At 38.7% G+C, this 18,556-nt stretch overlaps 1 long non-coding RNA gene across 1 annotated transcript; it reads left to right on the top strand.

The window, feature by feature from the left end:
* The first annotated feature begins 910 nt into the window (after positions 1 to 910).
* On the top strand, positions 911 to 18,250 carry LOC120863332. The gene is made up of 3 exons (XR_005720972.1): positions 911 to 924; positions 13,290 to 13,300; positions 18,126 to 18,250. It is a non-coding gene; the product is annotated as an uncharacterized LOC120863332 (long non-coding RNA).
* The last annotated feature ends 306 nt before the right edge of the window (positions 18,251 to 18,556 follow it).

Below are 18,556 nucleotides of genomic sequence, written 5' to 3'. Positions count from 1 at the left end.
GGATCATTAGGAAATGCAGGAATGCAAGTACATAATTTTGAGTTGATGCTATTGAGTTTTTTTTTTCTTTAAATTTGCACATATTTTCTATTGGGCTCTGCATTTTCTAATCCTCTTTCATATTACCTACTGATTTACAACCAAACTACAATGGTAAGCACAGGCTACAAAGAGTCCTTTTAATAAAGGTTTGTATGAAAGAACTCTTAAGCTATTACCTGAATTCTTGCCCCTTACTTCTTGATAAATATCCTTCTCAGCCAGAATGAATATGAGCTTCTTTCCAGGGGATTGTATTCTTCTGGATCTTGAAACCTGAACTATCAACATTTGTGGACATTGGTAAATGAATTATCATCGATCTCAGACATGCAAAATAAGGAATAGAGACATAAACATGGGAGAAACAGTGATGTAAGAAAAAAAAATGATTTGATATCATCATTGGTGCTTTTAATATTCAGTGACAAACCTAAATGCCAGAAAAGAATTGGCAAAATAGTAATTAGCAGGAGCAGTCAGGGAAGAACTAAACACATATTATGTAAAAAGGTCAAATTTCCAACTTGTCACAAAAGCAGTTAACTACAAGTCTGTCTTCTGGAGATGCAGTTTTGGCTTGCAGCCAAAGAAAAAGTATCAATTTCAAATCAGCAACCTTCTAAATACAAGCAGTTGCCTCTAGTTACATTGTTTTGGTTAGTACAAAACATTTTTTGATAATGAATGTCTCCTTTATGTTAATTCAACATTGTTAACAAAATTTCTGGTAAGGAAGTCCTCCTCTGAGAGATACTTGGTGAGGCATGGTGCGTTTCAAGCTAATAACTGGCCAGAATCCCGAACTTCTAGACAGCATATTAAAAAAGCAGAGATGTCACTTTACCAACAAAGACCCGTATAGTCTAGATAGTCAAAGCTATGGTTTTCACAGTAGTTATGTATGGATGTGAGAGACGGACTGTAAGAACACTGAATGCCAAAGAATTGATGCTTTCGAACTGTGATACTGAAGAAGATTCTTGAGAGTCTCTTGGACAGCAAGGAGATCAAACCTGTCAATCCTAAAGGAAATCAACCCTGAATATTCATTGGAAGGACTGATGCTGAAGCTGAAGCTCTAATACTTTGACCACCTGATGCAAAGAGCTAACTCACAGGAAAAGACCCTGGTGCTGGAAAAGACTGAAGGTAGGAGGAGCAGAGGGTGACAGAGGATGAGATGGTAGGATGGCATCATTGACTCAGTGGACATGAGTTTGAGCAAACTCCAGGAAACAGAAGGACAGGGAAGTTGTGTGCTGCAGTCCATGAGGTTGCAAGGACTGGGATATGACTGAGCAACTGAACAACAGCAACCAAACTTCTTGATTTTGTTGGCTGTGTCCTTAGAGCAAGGGTTGAAGTACTGTGGTCTGAGGGTCAAATCCAACTTGCTGGCTGTTTTTGCAAATAAAGTCTTATTGTTACACAGACACACCCATTCATTCAGGTATTTTCCCTGGTGGCTTTTGTGCTACCGTAGCATGTGAAGTAGTTGCAATAGATCCTACAATGCAGGGGGAAAAAAATTACCACCTGGATCTTTACAGATATGTTTGTTGATTCTTGACACAGGGTCATGTGAAGCCAGAGTTAAGTCACAAAGATAGGCCACTGATCTGACTTCACCTGGTATCTGGAGCCAGCTCCTATTTTGAGTACTATTTTAAAATTTTCCAGGCAGTTGGCAATATTTATGCTTTGTTTTCCACTTAAGGAAGCAGAAGCTACCTTGAAAAAGAATGCTTACATTGTATTTGTTTGACAAAGCAGGAAGAACTATACAAAATTTATATGAAAATTCTTATGGAAATCCTGCAAATTAACAGTAGACATGAGAAATATGTTCAGGGAAGTTAAACACTTAGAGAAAAATTGGCTAAGATTTTTAAAATTCTGCCCCCCCCTTTTTTTTGTCTTCTTTAGATTCCTTGATGTAAATACACAGGTATTTTAAACATAGTTTTATTGGGTGCTCATCAGAGGTGGGTTTGATGCCAAAAGCTCAGCTTTTCTTTACACCTCGGAGACAGAGTTTTTGGGTGAAGAAGAAAAGGATAGCTTTATTGCTTTGCCAGGCAAAGGGAACACAGAGGGCTCATGCCCTCAAAACAATGTGTCTCAATTTGGGGAAAATAGTGACAAGTTTTATAGTAAAAGAGGGTGTGATCAGCTTGTTGCAGGAAAGGGGACCCCTTCCAGGGCCCAAAACTGGGCTCTTGTCTAACACTTGGAAAAGAATTGTCCGAGGAGACACGTGCTGACAAAGCAAGAGATCTTATTGGGAAGGGCACCCAGGTGGAGAGCAGTAGGGTAAGGGAACCCAGGAGAACTGCTCTGCTGCATGGCTCGCAGTCTCCGGTTTTATGGTGATGGCATTAGTTTCCTGGTGGTCTTTGGCCAGTCATTCCAATTCAGAGTCTTTCCTGGTGGCACACGCGTCGCTCATCCAAGATGGATGCTAGCGAGAGAGATTCTGGGAAGTGGACAGACACGCAATGTCTCCTTTAGACCTTTCCCGAACTCTTCCGGTTGGTGGTGGCTTATTAGTTCCGTATTCCTTATCAGGATCTCCTGTCATAAAACAACTCACGCAAATGATTACTATAGTGCCTGGCCAGGGTGGGTGGTTTCAATCAATGTGCTTCCCCTAACAAGCTCATGGACATTTTCCTGATGGGTTGGTGGTAAGGTAAGTAGGAATCAACGTGTTCAGGTTTAACTGGTCTGGAGCTTACATGCTTGTGGGCAGCATACCATAACTTCTCCCACCTGGAGGGGGTTTCAGTGTCTGCAAAAGAGCTCAAAGATAGTATTCTGTGCATCCTTAGATGGGGAAGCAGGACCTTGTCCCATGGCTGCTCTTGACTGTTTCTTTCTGGTCTCACATTCCCTCCCTCCCCTAGTTAACAATTGCTTGAATCTGTCCATTGGAACTCAGGAAAGGTCATGGAGGCTAAATGAAGGCTGTTTTATATAATCAAAGAAACGGGAACAGAGAAAAGCCTTGTGACCAGGAGCCCCACCATGGCCTGCAAGTTATCAGATTCTCTGCAATGTATCCACTCCTGGAAGTAGGTTCGCTGACAGGAGACAAGATCCCTGCCCTCAAGAAAGAACTTAGATACTGAGAAAATTTCTCTTTGCTTTCATCCCTTTCTGGATTTTATACCTCAGTATCGTACCATGTCATCATTGAAGCTAAGTCTTCATGAATGTTATTTACTTTCTCGTAAGAGTAAAATAGTAATATTGACTCCATGCTCTCATATCATGCAGTCAACTTCATAACAAAAATATGAATGTAGATTGTGCTGTAGGTTCAGTTCAATCACTCAGTCCTGTCCAACTGTTTGCGACCCCATGGACTGCAGCACGCTAGGCTTCCCTGTCCATCACCAGCTCCTGGAGCTTATTCAAATTCATGTCCATCGAGTCAGTAATGCCATCCCACCATCTCATCCTCTGTCATCCCCTTCTCCTCTTGCATTCAATCTTTCCCAGCATCGGAATCTTTTCCAATGAGTCAGTTTTTCACATCAAGTGGCAAAAATATTGGAGTTTCAGCTTCAGCATCAGTCCTTCCAGTGAATATTCAGGACTCATTCTCCTTTAGGATTTTATCTCTTCACAGTCCAAGGGACTCTCAAGAGTCTTCTCCAATACCACAGTTCAAAAGCATCAATTCTTTGGCACTCAGCTTTCTTTATAGTCCAACTCTCACATCCATACATGACTACTGGAAAAACCATAGCTTTGACTAGATATCTCTGCTTTTTAGTATGCTGTCTAGGTTGGTCATAGCTTTTCTTCCAAGGAGCAAGCATCTTTTAATTTCACGGCTGCAGTCACCATCTGCAGTGATTTTGGAGCCCCCCAAAATAGTCTGTCACTGTTTCCACTGTTTCCCCATCTATTTGTCTCAAATGAAGTGATGGGACCAGATGTCATGATAGTTTTTTTGAATGTTGAGTTTTAAACCAGCTTTTTCACTCTCCTCTTTCACTTTCATCAAGAGGCTCTTTAGTTCTTTCCTTTCTGCCATAAGGGTGGTGTCATCTGCGTATGTAAGGTTATTCATATTTCTCCCGGCAATCTTGATTGCAGTTTGTGCTTGCTTCATCCAGCCCAGCATTTCACATGATGTACTCTGCATATAAGTTGCATAAGCAGGGTGATAATACACAGCCTTGGCGTACTCCTTTCCCAATTTGGAACCAGTCTGTTGTTCCATGTCCAGTTCTAACTGTTGCTTCCTGACCTGCATACAGATTACTCAGGAGGCAGGTAAGGTGGTCTTGTATTCCCATCTCTTTCAGAATTTTCCACATTTTGATGTGCTGTAAACTGCTCCCCCAAATCTTAGTTTTTGGTTGCTTATTCATTTTTATTTTTTATATTCCACATCTGAATGAAATGATACTCTATTTGCCTTTCTTTGTCTGACATTTTTATTTAGTGTAATACCCTCAAGATCCATTCTTGTTGTCATAAATGGCAAGCTTTCATCTTTTTTAATGTCTGAGTAGTTTTCCATTATATGTATGCATTCCACGACTCCTTTATTCCCGCCTATGTTGACGGGCTCTTAGGTTGTTTCCAAATCTTTGCTATTGTAAATTATGCATAGATGAATATGAGGGTGCAGATATCTTTTCAGATTAGTGTTTTCATATTCTTTGGATAAATCCTCAGAAGTAGCATAACTGAATTTTGTAATGAAGGCAGAGCTTGGATAACTCTCATTCCTAATCTCTGCATGAACATTTATTGGGTGTGTGGAGTTAGCAAATCACTTAACCTCCTAGAGTCTCCATTTCCCCATCTCCAAAACATGGGTAAGTATAAGCATGTCTCAGGATGTCAAAATGAGTGACAACTTACGTAAGGAGTCGAACTCAAGATGTGGCACTCTGTAGGCATTCATTACATGGAAGCTTGATAATGACTGACTTTAACATTGCATCTAGAAACCTGTGGTCCAACACCCTTCTCTCCCTGTGATACTTTGATGCTGATTTCAGTCTCATGTATCAGTACACGGGCACACTCAACAAGACAGGAAGCGGGTACTCACTGCTTTCCCTCATTAGGTTTGGATGCTGCAGGCTCCAGGCCTGCTCTGCTGGCTCTCTGAGCTCTGCCTGGCGGGGAGGAGGAGGGGAGGGACCATCTTTCCAGTTACGGTTACTTAGCCAGTGCCTAAGGTGCAGCCATCTGTTCAGCTCCTGATCTCAGGAGGCAGAGAGGAACACGGGAAGAGAGCAGAGGGGCCCACGTGTGGGGAAGGCGGAGCTGAAGAGCAAAGGCTTCAGTAAACTTCCACATTTCATATTGAAATTTTAGCAGGAGGTGTAGCCAGGCTGACTGTGAATGTTAAACAGCTTGGACTGGAGAGAGGGAAAAAAGGGTGTGGTATTAGACTAAATACTAGTCCGACATAGACTTTTGACTTCTCATTGCTCTTTAAGGAAAAAAAGAAACACACGAGGTTGGACCATGATCACAAATATTTAGGCTTACAAGGTGCATTTCTGCCCCTCTTTGGCTCTAGCTCCTAGCGGCTTCTAGCATGGAGGAATGGCATTGCATTTCACAATTCATCAAATTTATAGACAGCAAATCTAGGGACCTATCTCACCATTTCCTACACAAATGGCTCCAGGGACCCTAACATTCTAAAAAGCAGCAACATGTCTCTCTGAAGCTAGAGAGCAAAGTACAATTGTGAATTTGCTTATCCTTTCTTGCTCTGGACATTAACCAGAGTTGGCTTTTTATCCCCAGACATATCAATAGAACAGCACAGGGGAACAGAAAGCAAATTGCCTTTGACCTCTTATTTACTAGTGCATTAAATTACGAGGGCACCATCTTCCACTTTTGCCGATTTGAAACCAGATTTTCCCTGGTCCATTCAGAGGTCACAGAGATAGTCAGTCTTGAGATATTTCGAGTATATCTGTGTTCAGACTTGTTCTTAAATGTTCCTAAGAGGAGAGACTGGAAATCTTCCAGGACACAGTCTGGTTTTCACACTGTGTCCTTTACAGTGCTATCTGGGAGTAGGGAAGCCTGAATGAGTGTGCCTCGGATTCCCCCCTCCTCTCTCTTTCATGGTTGACTTCTGTATTATATTTCATTTGGTGCTTTACAGGTTTTAAAATAAAGCACTTTCACAGAGGAGTTCTAGTACAGAGGAAAGGAATCTGTGAATGCACTGTTTTTAGGTTGACTTAGCATTTCTGCTTTTGGTAATAGACAAAATTTGCAGAGGAGTTAAGGATAAAAGGGCCATGCATTATCCATTACATCTTCTTAAACATAGAAGCATGATACCTGCATTATTTAAGAAACAAGTAGACAATCCAATTAACATGTTATCAGGAGGAAGAAAGGTATTTTACAGAAGCTTTCAGGTTGAGCTTTTAAAAATACTTTTTAAAAAACAAAATGTGTTTATATAATGAAATTTTTTACTGGGTTTCTAAAATATCTGTAACACCAGCTCAGATTAGGAAACAAGCACCGCATGCACTGACCCCCCTTGTGGACAAACTGCTTCCAAGATGTATCATAATTTGAAATGAGGAAGAAAACTGGCCAAACTGATGTGTACTCAGCATTGAACAGTGTCCCACATCCGATGGATTTTTGGTTTTCCTTTTACTATACCTCTCAGAGCTCTGCAGTCAATTTATAAGGTACAGATATTCAAGCACAATGAAACAATACCCAGAGTATGAACAAAGACCATTGATGAGGGTGAGGCAAGTTTAAACAACTGCCTGCAGGATTGGTTGTCACAGAGAAAGTGTAGCTCTCCATTAGACACACGTAAAGTCCACCTATGCATCATTCATTGCACATATTTGCATACCCACACAGGTATAACACACACACACACACACACACACACCTCAAATGGGCTGTCAGTGATTAACAAGTCAACCCCCTTAAGTAGTAGGATAATCTGAAAAGTTAATAGTGAACAGTGTTACAGCTCATAGGATTAGTTAATTAGACAAAGGCTTGCAGGCAAGATCTCTGTAGTCTTTCCTGCTAAAGTGATGGAACCCACTTAGGCAACTGATGAAAAAAGCAGTGTGAACACTCTTCAAGGGAGGAAATGTGGAATGTGTAACAGAATAAAAGCTCAGCATAGCAGGAACAAGCTGGCAGAGGCAGCACCATCCATTGATTGCCATTTTTCAGTGCCAGTAAAGGCAGAGGCTTGGGGAAAGATTTATAATTTTGGTTACCATCTTTCCTCCTGCTTCAAGGCAATTTTAATTACTTTTTAGAATCAGTCTCTAAACTTGCATTTTCCCACATGAATCTTTGACCTTCACTTTCAAGGACAGCTAGGCAAAGAGTGCTTGTCCATAGGAAGTAATAAATACATTCTATTAGATAAAAGATGGTTAGTTAGCCACATTCAAATGAAGACTAATATTTTATTACTTTAGAATTTTTTCAAGATGAGAAATATGTTGGCAGATGCTGCTTCTTATCTTATAACTGTCCCATTGTGATCCTTTCCAATGACCACAAAATTGTTTCTTTATCTTTTGTACCAAAAATCACAAATGTAATGACCTATATTGGCCAAGCAAGTGTTTCAAATAAGTGAAGCAGACAGTCTATAAAATCAAAAAGAGTGATAAGATGATACTACTTCTACTGTTATTTTGGAGCATAGTACCCAGTTTAAAAGTGACCTCCCAAATTAAACATTTGTTTTCATGATGGTGTTTGAACCCAGGTTTGCTGGATTGTCTGATTAAATTTTTAAAATTAAGCTCTTTGTTATAACCAGAGTCACGTACAATTTCAAGAAGTAATACAGGGACATCTATGGTACCTTTAGTCAACTTCCACCAACAGTGATGTCCTGCACAACTGTAGTCTGATGTCAACAATAGAATTTTGACAGTGATACAGCCAAGACACAGAACATCACCATCAACACAGATTCCTCTTGCTAACCGTTGGCAGCCATAATCATTTTCCTCATACTTTCATTCCTTCCTTTTTCCTGGTAACCATTAGTCTGTTCTCATTTCTATATATATATATTTTTTTCATTTGAAGAATAGTATATAAATGGAGCATAAAATATGTAACTTTTGGAATTGGCTGCTTTCACTTAGCATTATTCTCTAGAGAGTCACCCTGATTTTGTTTGTATTAGTAGTTCATTCCCTTTTATTACAGAGCAGTATTTCCTGTGTGTATGCCAGAGTTTTGTTTAACCAGTCACCCATTGAACGTGTATTCAGAATTGATAGAATCTCAAGTCAGATGGACATTTGGCTTTTCTGGTGCTGTACCTCTCAGAGGTCTACAATCAGTTTCCAGTTTGGGGCTATTATGTGGAAACATTCTGCTATAAACATTCATGTATAGGCTTCTGTGTGAACACAAGTTTTGTTTCTATGGAGTAAGTACCCAGCAGAGCAATTACGGGATTGTATGCTACTTCACATTTAGTGTTTTTTTTAAAACTACCCATCCATTTTCCAATGTAGCTGCATCATTTTATACCTAAGCCAGTGGTGTTTAAGGGGTTTTTCCATATCCTTGCCAGTATTTAGTGTTGTCACTATTTTCTATTTTTTTAATTTTAGTCATTATGGCGAGTCTATGGTAATATCTCATTGTAGTCTCAATTTGCATTTCTCTAATGGCTAATTGGTTTCATTGAGTTAGACAAGGCTGTGGTCCTAGTGTGATTAGATTGACTAGTTTTCTGTGAGTATGGTTTCAGTGTGTCTGCCCTCTGATGCCCTCTTGCAACACCTACCATCTTACTTGGGTTTCTCTTACCTTGGGCATGGGGGTATCTCTTTACGGCTGCTCCAGCAAAGCACAGCAGCTACTCCTTAGCCTGGATGAGGGGTATTTCCTTACCGCCACCGTTCCTGACCTTCAACGTGGGATAGCTCCTCTAGGCCCTCCTGTGCGCAGCCACTGCTCCTCAGGTTGCTCCTCCCGGCTGCAGGCCCTGGCCCTGGGCGTGAGGTGGCTCCTCCCAGCTGCCGCCCTTGACAATGCCAAAGAATGCTCAAACTACCACACGATTGCACTCATCTCACATGCTAGTAAAGTAATGCTCAAATTTCTCCAAGCCAGGCTTCAGCAGTACGTGAACCGTGAACTCCCTGACGTTCAAGCTGGTTTTCGAAAAGGCAGAGGAACCAGAGATCAAATTGCCAACATCTGCTGGATCATGGAAAAAGCAAGAGAGTTCCAGAAAAACATCTATTTCTGCTTTATTGACTATGCCAAAGCCTTTGACTGTGTGGATCACAATAAACTGTGGAAAATTCTGAAAGAGATGGGCATACCAGACCACCTAACCTGCCTCTTGAGAAAACAGGTCAGGAAGCAACAGTTAGAACTGGACATGGAACAAGAGACTGGTTCCAAATAGGAAAAGGAGTATGTCAAGGCTGTATATTGTCACCCTGCTTATTTAACTTATATGCAGAGTACATCATGAGAAACGCTGGACTGGAAGAAACACAAGCTGGAATCAAGATTGTTGGGAGAAATATCAATAACCTCAGATATGCAGATGACACCACCCTTATGGCAGAAAGTGAAGAGGAACTCAAAAGCCTCTTGATGAAAGTGAAAGAGTGAAAAAGTTGGCTTAAAGCTCAACATTCAGAAAACAAAGATCATGGCATCCAGTCCCATCACTTCATGGGAAACAGATGGGGAAACAGTGGAAACAGTGTCAGACTTTATTTTTGGGGGCTCCAGAATCACTGCAGATGGTGACTGCAGCTATGAAATTAAAAGACACTTACTCTTTGGAAGAACCCTGGGATTTCTTTGGAAGGAATGATGCTAAAGCTGAAGCTGCAGTACTTTGGCCACCTCATGTGAAGAGTTGACTCACTGGAAAAGACTCTGATGCTGGGAGGGATGGGCAGGAGGAGAAGGGGACGACCCAGGATGAGATGGCTGGATGGCATCGTGGACTCAATGGACGTGAGTCTGAGTGAATTCCGGAAGATGGTGATGAACAGTGAGGCTGGCATGCTGCGATTCATGGGGTCACAAAGAGTCGGACACGACTGAGCGATTGAACTGAACTGAATGGCTAATTGGGCTTCCCAGGTGGGTCGGTGGTAAAGAATCCACCTGCCAATGCAGGAGACTCTGGTTCGATCCCTACGTCAGAAAGATCCCTGAAGAAGGAATTGGCAACCCACCCTGGTATTCTGGCCAGGAAAATCCCATGGACAGAGGAGCCTGGTGGGCTGCAGTTCCCGGGGTTGCAAAAGAGTTGGACACAGCTTAGTGACTAAACAACAATGGCTAATGATGTCAAACATCTTTCAAATAAATTGGTGAAATGTCACTTTGTCTTTTTGTCTATTTTCTAATCAGATTTTTTTTAAGTTGAATTTTGGGAAATATTTTCAATTTTATATATGTCCTTTATTAGCTATATGGTTTGCAAATAGCTGCTTTCAGTCTGTAGATGTTTCTTTCAGCCTCTTATCAGGGTCTTTTTATAGAGCAGAAGTGTTTAATTTTAATGAAGTTCAATGTATTAATGTTTTATTTTGTGGATTATGCATTCAGTATCAAGTCTAAAGGTTTTTCTCCTTTTTATTCTAAAGGTTTTATAGTTTTTTTCTAAAACTTTTTATAAAAGTTTTGTACTTTATGTCAACAAATACATTTTAAGTTAATTTTTGAATAAATCTAAGCCAATATCTTTTCTTTTTTTTTTTTTTTTCTTTTTTTGGGATCTTATGGATGTCTACCCATTCCAAAGCCATTTCTTAAAACTGTTGTCCATTGAATTACTTTTGCATCGTTAAAAATTCTGTTGGCCATAATTTTTGTGTCTGTATTTGGATTATTTATTTTATTCTCTTCAATTAACATTTATGTGTCTGTTCACTGTACTAATACCACAAAGTACTGTTACTGTAGCTCTACAGAAGTCTTAAAATTGGGTAGGATGATTTCTGCCACTTCTTTTTGAAAATTGTTTTAGCTATTTCAGTTCCTCCCCTTTTCTATACAAACTTTAGAATAATCTCATCTGTGTCTGTAAACTTTTTTGCTGGAAATTGACATGAATTTCAATGTATATATCAGTCTAGAGAAAATTAGTATTTTTTCCTATAATGATTCTTCTAAATCATGAACACATGTCTCTTCATTTAGTTAGAATTAATTTCTTTCTCAAGAAAAGTTTAATTTCTTTCATCAAAAAGTGTTTACTTTTCAGTTTACCATTTCATTTTGTTAGATTTACATCTAAGTATTTTTCTTTTCTTTTTTTTTTTTTTTTTTGAAAATTGTAGATAGCATTGTACTTTGAATTTTGGTATCCATGTATTTATTGCTAGTGCCAGGAGCCAGCGCAGGAGATCCCACGCATGACAAGGTCAGGCAAAGGAGACCTGATAAGCAAGGCTTCAGGACTCGAGGGACTCCCTGGGCCGATCCCACCCATGACAGGGTCATGCGGAAGAGACCTGCTCGAGCATCTACCCCAAAACCAGAATCTGTCTGTCTTACTATTTTGTGCCTTTCACCAACTCTTCTGAGATTAACAGGGGGCTATCCCCGACCACCTTTCTCTGGAGAAAATCAACTTAGGGCTCTAGCTAATAAGTCTCTTGGACATGATAGGAGTGTTTCAATTCAAACCTCTCCGATGGCTCTCTGGCTTGCTTGGCAGGTTTATCTAGACTCTTGCAGCTATGCATATGATTGTTCACAGCCTCCCAACTGTGAGAGGCACGGGAAGCCTAAAACATTCTAAAAATATAGAGTCTTTCGAAGAGTTAGAAACTATTAGAGTAGTGCTGGTGTAGGATTTCATTGTTGAGCCAATACTTGCTGCTAAGTTCCCATATCTCTTATCCACTGTGCACCTGGGAGTGCATTAGTTAATATAGTTGGAATGTAAGAAAAACCAGTGTAGCCTTGGAATTAACCACATCAGACCTTTGAGCTAATTGGTTCTTTCTTTGTTATAACTCACTGCACCTTTGCTCCGTGAGAAATGTAACTCCGTTTAATACTTTCTGAGGCTGACATAGATTAGAAATATAAAGAAAAAACATTTCAAGGGAAAATAAGGTTTCTGGTTGAGCAGCCTTTATCAAAAGAGGACCATAAAATGTTCACAGGCCTCCAAGGCCAGAAAATAATGTACACAGAATTGTTAATGGGAAAGGTATGCAGAAAACATCCTGGTTTTGATGAAGACAAAATAGATGTAATGTTTGGGCTGACTCTGTATGACTTTGCATCTTTCATTTCCCTCTGTGTACAAGTCAAGGATAAAAGCTTCCCTGAAAAATAAAGTGATGGACCAGGATCAGTTTCCATGAAAGCCTGGTTCCCCCGTGTCTGTCTTTCTTTCTTTCTCTCTCTTACTCTCTTTTTCAGGCTGATCCCTTGGAGCATAGAGGCTCTCTATGTTCACTTTCCTGCCTGGGCTTCTAAGACCTGACCGGGAAGGCGCTCTGCATCTTCACTCCCTCAGGAGACTGGGAGGGTACCTGCAGCCTCCGTGAATAGAGCAAGTCCCTTGTCTGGGACTTTATTGGCTTTCTCCGTAAACCAAGGAATATCAGCCTCTTTCTCTCCTCTATTTTCTTATCTGCAACATTCTTTCTTTATCTCTCTCTAAATCTCTTTGCCGATGCCCTCACACTTCGGATACCCTGGATCCAACCAGGGCTGGACCCCAGCATGCTAGTATATTGAAATTCAATTGATTTTTACATGTTTTATCTTGTATTCTATAATCTTACTGAACTCACTTATTTTCCACAAGTTTTTTAGGATTCTCTTCATAGAAAACCATGTTCTCTATAAAGAGGCACAGTTTTGTGTTGCCTTCCTGCTTAGTATGCTTTTTTTTTTTTTTGCCGTGCTATGTGTCTTGTGGGACCAGGGGTTAAACCCAGGCCCTGGGCAGTGAGAATGCAGAGTCCTAACCACTGACCACCAAGGAATCCCCTTTGTATGCATTTTATTTCCCTTTCTTGTGTTATTGTATGGAATAGGATTTCTAGCACTGTGTTGAGTAATGTGATGGAAGCAGACATCCATGCCTCATTCCTGTCCTTGGGGACAAGTGTTTAGTCTATTACCATTAAATATAATCTTAGTTGTAGGTTTTTTGTTGATTCTCTTGATCAAGTTGAGGAAGTTCCCTCTACCATTTTTATTTGAGTTTTTATCACGAGCAGATGTAGATTTTTGCCAGGTACTTTTTGTACTTTCACTAATTTTTCTTCTTTATTTCTTTAATATGGTGGATTCACTGATATTTTAAAATATTGAACCATCCTTGCATCCCCAGAATAAACCCTATGTGGTCAGGATATATAATTATTTTTATATACTGTTGACTTATATTTGCTAAGATGAGAATTTATGTATCTATATTCATGGGAAATATTGGTCTTTGGTTTGGGAGGGGTTTTTGTTTGTTTGTTTTTGGTACTGTCTTTAGTTATGTTTAAGTAGCTTCATAAAATGAATTGTAAAGTGCTCCCTATTTTAGTTTCTGGGAGAGATTTTGTAGAATTGATGTTAATTCTCCTTGAAACATTTGATGGAATTCTCCAGTGTAATCATCTGGGCATGAGATTTTATGTGAATTTTTAAATTACAAATGAAATTTCTATATTTGTCACAAAATTAGTCAAATGATCTAATATTTCATATTAGGGGAATTGTCATAGTCTTAGGATTTTGAGTTGTTGGTCCATTTCATCTTTGTTGTCAAATTTATTTTTGTAAATTTCTTTGAAGTACTCCCTAAGAATCTTGTTTATGCCATCAAGGCATCTAGTGATATCTCATGTGCCTTCTTTGTTTCTTTGTCACTCTGCCAGAGTTTGTCAATTTTATCGACTTTTCCCCCCAAAGAAGCAGTCAGTTTCTTTGCCTTTCTATGTTGTTTTTATGTGTACAGGTTTATTTAATTTGGTTCTTTATTAATCTCTTCCTTCTCACTTTTAGTTTTAATATTTTCTTCTTTTACTAGAATCTGGAAGCTTTGATTATTGATTTGAGACTTTTCCTGTTTTCCAATGACTGTGTTCAGTTCTGTAATTTCTCTCTTAGCAGTGTTTTTGCAGTTTCCTACAAATTTTGATGTATTTCCTTTTTCCTCCATTTTAATGTATATTTTGATCTTGTATGATCTTTTGTTCATGAATTATTTAGAAAATTGTTGTTTTTAAGTGTTTAGATATTTTCTTCTCATCTTTCTATTACTGATTTAGTTTTATTCCATTGTCGTAAGAGAACATACTCTGTATGACTCCAGTTTGAGATTTGTTTTACAATCCAGGCTATGTTACTTGGGTACTTAAGGATATAACAATCTGCTGTTGTTGGGAGAAATAGTCTGTATGTGTTAAATAGGGCTTGTTGGTTAATGGTGTTTTGGGATTCTTCTATATCTGTCTTGATTTTCTAGTTGTTGAAATTCCAGTATTGAAAGGTCCAACTCTATTTATGGATTTATATATTTTTCCTTTCAATTTATTACTTTTTGCTTAATATACTTTGCAGGGGTTTTTTGTTGTTGTTGTTTGTTTTTTGTTTTGTACATATTATTTAGAATTGCAACTTCTTGGAAGATCAGTCCTTTTATCATTATATAATGCCCCTCTCTATCTCTGATAATTTTCTTTGCCTATGAAGTAGACTTTACTAATATAAACATAGTCACTCCTGTATTCTTTTTGTTAATGTTAACTTTATATATCTTTTTTCTTCATTTTACTTTCAACATGCCTGCAATGTTATATTTAAATTTACTTGCTCGTTGACAATATGAAGTGGGTTGTATTTTCTAATTCATTCTGAAGATCTCTATTTTTTAATTTGTGTATTTAGACCATTTATATTTAATTAATTATTGCTATTTTAGGGCTTAATTATGCCATTTTACTCTTTGTTTTCTATTTGTCCTCTTGTTCTATTTTTCATTTTTCTCTTTTCTTCTTCCTACTTTTCTGTGGTTTATTGAACATTTTTTTGAACTCCATGTTGATTTATGTACAGTGTTTTTGAGTGCATCCTTTTGTATAGTCTTTTTAGCTGTTACATTATACCTACATATCTTATCACATTTTACTACTTTCATCACTTTAACAGTTATATTGTGGAAACCCTACCTCCCTTTATATCTTTTTACCCTTCTCATTTATAATATCATTTCTTAAATATGACCTCTACATATATTAAAACCTCATCAGACAATTTTATAATTTTTACTTCAACCATTAAAAGTAATTTGGAAAACTCAAAAGGAGGGAGTCTTTGGTCTTTATTAATATTTTCACTAAGCATGTATATTCTTTCTTTCTTATTTTTTCTTTCATTATTTCCATGATTTTTTTTACCCCCTTCTGTTTTAGAGAAGTATTTCTTTCAACATTAATCCAGAATAAGTCTGCTGGTCATAATGTCTCTTAGTTTCCATCCATCTGAGAATGTCATGTCTTCTCCTTCATTCTAGAAGGATATTTTCACTTGATCTAGATTTCTGGGTTGAAACTTCTTTTCTCTCAGCATTTGAAAAATGTTTTGCCATTTCAATCTTGCTTCCATGGTCTGAGAAAAAAAATCTACTTTCATTCAAATTGCTTTCCCCCAAAGGTAAGGTATCACTTTTCCTCATTGCCTTCTAGGTTTTCTTTGTCTTAAGTTTTCAGAAGTTAGCTATGATAATGTCTTAAAGTAGATGCATTTGACTTTACCCTTTTTGGGGTTTGTTCAGCATGTTGAATGTTTGCAAATTTGGATGTATTCAGCTACTGTTTTAGCACTTTCTCTGCCCCTCTTTCATAGTCTTTTCCTTGGTTACTCTGATAACAAAAGCATTAAGTATTTTGTTCTCATTCTGTAGGTAGCGCCCTAAGGCTCTGTTCATTTTTTCTTCTTTAGTTTGTTTTTTAATCAACTGTATAGAGTGGGTAATTTCCATTGTTCAGTTTTCAAGTTCCTTCGTCCTTTCTTCTATCTCTTTATTCTTCTCTTGAGCCCATCTATTAATTTTTTTTTTGGCTATTTTAATTTTCACTTCTAAAATTTCTGTTGGGGTCTCCTTTGTATCTTCTATTTGTTTGCTGAGACCTTTTTTTTTTTTTTAATTTGTTTAAAGTGTGCTTTAAATTACTGTTGAAGCATTTTATGATGGCTGTTTTTAAATCTATGTCAAATAATTCTAACATCTTTCTCCTCTCAGTGTTGGTATCTATTGATTGAACCTTTTTCATTCAGTTTGAAAACTTTCTACCTCTTGGTGGTATAGATTTTGTTTCGTTTTGTTTTCTGAAATCTGGACATTTGAAGTATTATGTTATGAGAGTCTATGTCTTATTTAAACCTTCTATTATAGTTGGTTTCCTCTGACACTACTCTGTAAGATGAGGTATCCTACCTCATCATTGCTACTTTTGCCTAAAAGTCCAGATTTTTCACTCAGTCTTTGCTAGCACTTTAGGGCAGAGAGTTCCTTGTTAGGATCTGGGAGAGGAGAGTTGGGAGTTCTGATTCCCCACTAGACCTCCACTGATAGTTCCCTGGCGGTAGGGTTAGGAGTGCTCCATTACTCCTCCCCACATGATATCTGCTAGCACCAATAGCCAACAACAATAGGCAGAAGGACTCATTACCACTGGGAAATAATGAAAGTCCTGAGTCTCCACTAGTCCTCCTATTATACCACCCTAGCAGAGAAGAGTGGCACCTTATAACCACCCAGTGAGGGTGGAAGGCCAGGCTGGCACCCTCTGAGGAGAAGATGACCTCATTACTTCCTATAAGGCATGAAAGTCCTATCTGCCTTCTTAACCTTCTGTGAAACCACTGTTTGGGGGTAGGTTGGCTTGTTGCTTCCTCAGAAGCATGGAAACCTAGGCTCCACACTTGGCTTTTGCTGGTGGAGGTGGGAGTGGGGGCTACTGCATTTCCTATGCTATTTGGCTGGGGTGAGATGGTTAACATCTAAATGTTTCCTCTCTTGTTAGACTGCCCCCTTCAAAGTCCTTTGGCTAGAGGCAGCAGGATTTTGTTGGAATTTCTATTGTCTGAGTCTATTGCTGTTTTTGGGTTGACAAAATCTTTAGCTCCAAGAATGAAATATATAGAGCAAAAAGAAATTTCGGAAACTCACCACAGTTTTGTTCCTTGGGGTCCTGAGGGCACTAGTAAGTCTGTTTCTTATTCCTACCTTTCAGATTCTTCCTACTGTTATTTTATATATAGTATATAGGGTCTTCAGCTATACCTAGCTGAAAAAAAAATTGTAAAAGTACACGTATCCAGTCGTTTTGGAAGTGGGAATTTCTAGACTGCATGATTTTCCATAAGAAGCTCAGGACCCAGATTTTAATATAAATTCTGTTGGTTTGTCTCTTTTTTATTGGAAATTAATTTTTAAATAACAATCAGGCTAAATGCAAAATGTCTAGAGTCCAACAGCCTGTATACTCTGCTCAGTTTTCTAAGAAATTAGCTTTCCCTGGCTAAAATTTGTCATTTTCTTACCTCATTTTATATAAATGTCTATCATTTATCTGGAGGTGACATTGCTGACAAACTCAACTATCAATGGCCTAGGCAAGAAAGAGAAATTTAGCAGGAAAAGATCACTAGGCAACCAAATTAGACGTCAAAATGTCCAAACATTAAATTTCTTGTACTTTATAAATAGGTAATAAGCCTTTAGGCTCCCACTTAGAGCATGATTTTTAAAAATATGCATAAAATAAAATCACGTACATGTACACGTAGAAAGTCAGCCCAATTTCCAAAGCATAATGCAAATTAGAGGAGATAGGATTTCATGAGTTAGGAACACTGAAAACATTAAAAAGTAAAAACTCACAGTGAAGCAGAGGAGAGAAAAATGATAAAATACATTGAAAACAGACAACCCTTCTCCCCCAGAACACTTGTAGCTCCTCAGTGTTAGTGCACACAGTCTTATACATCCTTGTGTGGGTGTTCAGTTGGGTCAGACTCTTTGCAGCCTCATACACTGTAGCTATATATGGTTTCTCCAATAGGCATGTATGAATGTGTGAGTTGCACTATAAGAAAGCTCAGCGCCAAGGAATTGATACTTTTGAACCTGTGGTGTTGGAGAAGACTCTTGAGAGTCTCTTGGACTGCAAGGAGATCCAACCTGTCCATCCTAAAGGAGATCAGTCCTGAGTATTCATTGGAAGGACTGATGCTGAAGCTGCAACTCCAATACTTTGACCACCTGATGAGAAGAACTGATTCCTCTGAAAAGACCCTGATACTGGGAAAGATAGAGGGCAGGAGGAGAAGGAGACAACAGAGGATAAGATGGTTGAATGGCATCACCAACTCGATGGATATGAGTTTAAGTAAGCTCCGGGAATTGGTGATGGACAGGGAGGCCTGGCATGCTGCAGTCCATGGGATCACAAAGAGTCAGACATGACTGAGCGACAGAAACTGAACTGAGACT

This window comes from Oryx dammah, unplaced genomic scaffold, assembly GCF_014754425.2.
Source record: "Oryx dammah isolate SB20612 unplaced genomic scaffold, SCBI_Odam_1.1 HiC_scaffold_5, whole genome shotgun sequence".
In the NCBI taxonomy this organism is placed as follows: Eukaryota; Metazoa; Chordata; class Mammalia; order Artiodactyla; family Bovidae; genus Oryx; species Oryx dammah.
This window is presented reverse-complemented; position numbering and strand designations above follow the sequence as displayed.